This window comes from Convolutriloba macropyga, chromosome 8 (genome assembly GCF_964194025.1).
Source record: "Convolutriloba macropyga chromosome 8, txConMacr16.3, whole genome shotgun sequence".
Classification (NCBI taxonomy): domain Eukaryota; kingdom Metazoa; phylum Xenacoelomorpha; order Acoela; family Convolutidae; genus Convolutriloba; species Convolutriloba macropyga.
This window is the reverse complement of record NC_134475.1, coordinates 64,072,625-64,078,721: the sequence shown is the minus strand read 5'-3', so window position 1 is coordinate 64,078,721 and position 6,097 is coordinate 64,072,625. Positions and strand designations below refer to the sequence as shown.

General features: G+C 34.0%; 1 protein-coding gene across 1 annotated transcript in view; it reads left to right on the top strand.

Annotated features, from left to right (window-relative positions):
- Nucleotides 1–78: 78 nt before the first annotated feature.
- The window catches only part of LOC142344915 (uncharacterized), a 55,987-nt gene continuing 49,968 nt past the window's right edge, over nucleotides 79–6,097 (top strand). The window contains exon 1 of the mRNA XM_075396979.1: nucleotides 79–253. The gene's annotated coding sequence lies outside the window, so the exon portion shown is untranslated. The remainder of the gene's footprint in view (nucleotides 254–6,097) is intronic.

Genomic DNA, 6,097 nt, shown 5'->3' with positions numbered 1-6,097 from the left:
GTTTGACCGCAGGTCGCCAAACGTGAACAAGTAGCGATATATGTCAAGTGTCTGTTTACTTGTCAATATTTCAGATGAAGTATGCTGAAGTGAAACAACGAATTGGACTGAGAATGCATTGGAACTAAGTTGAGAATTAGCGCGTGTTGTCTGATATGTTACTTCTGATTTGATTGATCTGTATTATGCTATTGAATCAAGTATCGGACAATTGAAGAAGCGACAGATGACAGCTTTGCTTTGAACTGCATTGGTAAGTTCAATTTACATTTTTGTAACCTATTATGCAAACATTGTTGTATACTATATTGTGAAGTGTCGAAATTAACGGCGGGGGTAAACAATGTTGTGATATTTTTTCTAAATTCTGAAAGCTACGAATATTTTCTGTTTCGTCCTCTAGTTTTTTTTACCCTTACAAATTATATATAGGTTACTTGACTCTGCTTGAAGTAACTGAGAACCTCTGGCGTTTATCGAAAACTGCGAAGAGGTTCGATATTAAGTCAAAATTTTGACGTGACTTTTGCAGAGTCACGTAACTTCGCTTAACACACGAAACGTGCACGTTTTAAAATAACGAAAGTGCATGGTTGTCAAATTTCTGGTTAAGTTTTATGTACAAAAATAGCACGTGCGCCTTGGGGGCCGTAACAGAATAGATCTAAGCTACTGTTATGAAAAAGTGGCTATGTATTGAATGTGTCTTTTGCTTTAACAATTTTGAACTACAGATGAAAACTTCTGAGTGCCGTCAGCCTCTCAACGGATATTTTTAGGCACACTCCTTTTTTCACGTTTCAAAGAAAGAATTTGAATTGTATTGGGGCGCTGCCTTTTTAACGACTGGAATAGAAGTATTGGTTTTCTTGAGGTTTTTACGACTCGAAGAGGAGTATTGGTTTTCTTTACCGGAATTACTATTTGTTAAACGGAGCTTTAACGTAATAGCAAAAGTGAGCAAAATTGTTGGGTGAACTAATTTTTCTGAGCGAGAGAAGTTTTTTGATTATGCGCTGCATTCAGTGAGCGAGGTTTCGACTTTAAGAACAATTTTTGAGAGAACTGCGCATACAAATTGCTGTATTTAGCAGTTTTTCGTCCATCTGGCTCAATTTTTATACTGGTAACTTGATTTTTTAATTGCATTTTTATGCTGGAAACTTGATTTTTAATTGCTCTCCTTAATTGGAAACGAATATGCGATTTTTCGCTTGACCGATTGATTGTTCGTCTGACCCATTTGACTTTTTGTCCTCAAACGGGATAAACTGGTAGAAGCTATTTAATTTGCCATGGAATAGCTTTCAATTTTTTAATATGACAAATTTATATGTTAGCAATTTTTTTGAAAAAACTTTTCTTTTTCAATTTTTGAAAAATGTTTGTGGGGTTTTAGTTTTCTTCAGGCTCAAGAGCCGAGGAACTTCTCTAGAGTTTGACTACAGGTTACTGTATAGTTTCTAAATGATTTCAAGATTTCAACACCACGATTTCAAGAATTTTTTTTTTACAAAACTTGCAATTTTTTTTCAATTTTTTGACATTTATTGTCATTATTCAGGTTTTTCAGCCTAACAGAAAATATCCGTTCGGTTTTGATAATAAGTTACTGGAAAATGTTTTTTTGGTCCTGGATGAGTTTTCACTTTTTTTTAATCACAAATTTTAGCAGTTTTTTTTTGCAACTTGCATTTTTTTCAAATATTTTAAAATTTGCAATTTTTTAGGTTTCTCCATCCTCAAGAGCCACATAACCTTTTCTAGGCTTTGATTACAGGTTACTGCAGAGCTTCTATATGCAATGAAATGTTTTTCAAGATTTTTATATCAGCAATTTTTGAAAAAAATTGCAATTTTTTCAAGTTTTTAATCTTTTGAGTTTTTTTAAATAATTTTTAGCACCAGGATCCTAGGGACAGCCTCCAAGTTTGATGATTAGCTCTTGCATAGTTCATAGGGTTAATGGAATGGTTATCAATTTTTAAATGACTCCAGCTGAAGCAATTTTTTGATAAAAATTAATTTTCCAAATTTTCGGAAAGTTTTTATTATGTTCCAAATTTGTTTGTATCTTTATGAGCCAGTGAAACTATTTAAAGCTTAAAATATGGATACTGGATAGTCTCTTGAGACAATGAAATGGTTTTAATGATTTTAATATCTTGAATTTTAGCTCGATTTTTAAAATTTGCGATTGTTTTCAAAATTTTTGATTATTTTTGTCCTTTTCCGAGTTTTACGACCATTACTGGCCAACTAAGCTTTTCAAGTCTTGCAGATGGGTTACTTGACATAACTCCAGAGACAAAAAATAGTTTTGAACTTTCTCACTGCTAAATCTTGGAGCTTTTCTTTTTAATCTTGCAAATTTTTAAAATATTGGTTTTTAATTTGATTTATTTACTAATAAGGCTAGAAAACTAAAATTTGCTGAGTCGAATCAAGCCTAAGGTAGCTTCACTAAACTTTGCTAGCTACTGACAAAGCCAAACGCTCGTCGGTCGTTTGAGAACATTTAGCCCGACGTTAGTTGGTTATATTTTATCTCCTAGCCTGTTTTTTAATAGCCGCACAGCGATAGCTGGGGCTATTATTGACCTTCTCTTGGTTTTTTTTGCGATTTTTGTTACGACCATATGACGTCACAATCAATTCAAATCTGCTTTTTGTTCATTCGCTCATGCAATTTCAACTGAAGTGTATGCGTGACGTCATTTTTCGCCCTTAGCGGAGCGAGTTTTTTCGTTCATTCGCGTGATTAAATTTTTGGTCACACTTGACTTACCTCACCCTCAAAAATGACTTCCTCACTTTGAAATTGACTTTTTTTACTTTAATTCAAAGAGATAAGGTCAAATGGGTGTGTGTCACTCTAAATGAAGGTTATTTGAGAGCAGCTAGTAGAGGCAGCAAAACCTTATACAGATTTTTAATCAAAGTATATAACAAATCAGCCTTCAATGAAAAGACGATTTTTTTGGTCTGTCTTTTTTACTGTTTTTTGAGACTGCAGATTTACGAAGCTATTGCTGCTATTTTCTGGCCATCTGCCAGCTATGTTTATATCAATGCTCGTATTTTTGTCGTTACAACATGAATGTGAAGATTAATCTTATTTTGATCAAATATGGTGAGGTGAGGAATAAATGTTCCAAGACAAAAGAATGGTTTTCGTTTCAACTCTGTTTGCTCAGAGATGCTTCCAGATATAGACGGTCTTTTTTAAGATTAGTTTACACATTTTCGTGTTTGTTGAAATCAATAGGAAATGTTGATTTTGCTCACGACGAATCAGGACGTGGATCGAAAATGTAGGCGGTTTTGTGGCGTAAATTTTTTAAACATTTTTTGAAATTGATTGATAAAACAATGTTTGAACAAAAATTCACTTTCCTGCTTGTTGTTTATTGTTCACATAGGGCTATTTGATTTCAATTTTTACCTTTTTTTGATTTTTATCGGATTTCTTTCTGAATGGTATTCCAAAACCATTCATAATCCCATCTGGTCCTATTTTTTTGTTTAGTTGATGAAAATTCTTGGAGTTGCATGTCATGACTCCTCCTGATGTGTTATGTAATTCGTTTCACCTTTTGATGATTTTCAAGTCAAATGGAGTAGTGATTGTGGTCGTGTACTGGTTTTTTAAGCTCACTTGTTGTCAGTTCTAGGTCTAGTTCTCTTGTTTCATCGATGAAAATTCTTCGAATTGTAGGTCAGAAATTGTCATATGACTTTCAGGTTTCACATCCGACTCACCTCACTCACTCGTTCAACTGATTGGAATTTAACTTCTTTCACTCATTGTGTAACGCACAGTATATAGGTCAATGTCAAAAGAGCAAAATCAAAACAAACGGGATATACACAGAAGTCCGGCAGTCAAGTCATTGTGCTTTGGGTTTTCACACCTCATGAGAGCGATTGCTATCTTGCAGTACTTTGAAGCTTAGTCTTCAGTTGAGAAATTGAATTGAAACTGCACATCAAATTAGAAGACTTTGACACTTAGAAACAAATTCGGTCAGTTTTTGTCTCTTCTTTTTTTTTTGTCAATTCTGATGTGCATCAAGCGGGTCGACGCCAGATTTTTCCCACAATTTGGTGGCTATGTTTTAACTCGGTTAAGCAATTGCCATTTTTAATATAGTTCGAAGTCTTAACATCACAGCTCTTTAATTTTTTAAAATTTTTTGTTAGCAATTATGTTAGTCCTGCCGTGTTTTGATGCGATTTTTTGCTTGACCGATTTTTCCGTCTTGCAGTTTTTCCGTCTTACTAGACTTAGTTCACTGACACTGTTCTGGAGACCTAAATAATGTGAAGTGCGGTTCTTCGTAGGTTTCTTTTATTTGTGTTGTCTCTATCCTGGTATGTTTTGGCAGTCACTATCTGGCAAATGTCAGAATCCAAAAATAACGCTCAATTATCAAAAATGGCATAGTTTTAATGGCAAAATCAACTACATATTTTAAGAACCATTTGCCGAGGAACCCAATTGCCGAAACTTACTGTACATTTTTTGAAAATGGTTTTAGCGCGAAAGAAAGTTATTGGACTTATTTAGTTTAAATAGATCTTGAGTTGCATATTTTATTCGACAGATATGTCTAGCTATGTCTAATCAGTGCATGTTCAACTGTAAGGGTGAATCATAAATCCGGTATTTTAACTGCCATTTATTATATATTATTGCGATCAGTTCGTCGCAGTTATTAAATATTAGTCAGTTAAAGCTTAATTGATTCGTAAGAAGGTTCAACGGTAGAAACGTTTGTGTTGAGTCGCAAGTATATATAATTTGCTCAATCGCACGTTAAAACTGCGATTTTACAGAGAAACGTTTTCAAGCTCTGGTAGGTTTGGAGTTTATAATATTGAATTTGAGTATGACTTGAGATGAATAGAAATTAGCCAAAAGTATCATTCGATTACCGATCTATCAACTTTATCTTCGATAGAAACGAAAAAGGTTAGTTTGTCTTCTTTCAATTGTTTTGTGACCATTATTTGTGACTCAGCAGTTTAGCCAAACATTTGTCTTTTTGTGGTAACTATCGGCTATATACGTGATGTGTTGCGACTGTTAGTATAACTAAGTTTATTGCCGACATCTCTTCTTGACAGATTGAGGTTAGTCTTTTTACCCTGTTTGTGTTCATAGGTAATCAATGTGTTTGCATTGGTACATTTTTTAACGATATGCAATGTGCCGCCGAAAATCGATTTGCAGAGTTGGATTTGCAGTTTTTACAAGCAAATTTTAAAATTTTTATTGAGTCTGACTCCAAACATCTTGGCATATGCAAAATAATCAAAAAAGTTTAACGCAACGCAACTTTTTTTACGTCAGTCAATGTCTTTATACTGAATATGGAGATTGCGCGCCTGAGTTCCTTGTTGCCAGAAGGTAGAAACAGTAATTTTACTTACCAGTATTGGTTGCCCAAAATTTAAAGAAGCCTTTTTACAGCGATCACTGTGTAAGACGTTGAATTTTTTCAAGTTATTCGAGTAAATGAACACCACTTTTTCAGTATTGATGTTTGTTGGTTCGAGTGGGGAGAACAATGCTTTTTGATGAACGCGTCATCTTTCTGGCCCGCTATTATTGCGTTCGTATTTTTAAGAATAGAAGAAACTTATCGTGATCTGTTTTTTTTTCAATCTGGTAAGTGTAACTGAAACAGGAAGTTAAAGTCAATGCTGATCGCGAAAGCAAGTCTTTTGGTCAATCTGTTGAACCGAAGAGACAGAGTGTTTTTCGTTCGTGCATTTTTTTTGCGAGAGCAATAAAAGTTGGCGTAGAATATTTTTGCTGAGCGAGAATTTTTTAATTTGATTTTTGTCGGTCCAAATAGCTATGCCCACATATATGCCCGAGAAATTGTACGTTTGGGTGTGTTTTATGTTATTCATGACCTATTTTTTAAATATTTGTCAAATCAAAATTTATTTTGCTTTTCTTTAGCTCAGCTTAATCAGCATTTTGCATGAATTTTTCCTAAAATTGGTTTTAAATAGCAGTTGTTTAGCAAAGCAATCTAAAATGAATGGGGTTTAATATAGAAAAACGAAATCAAAAATAGAAACG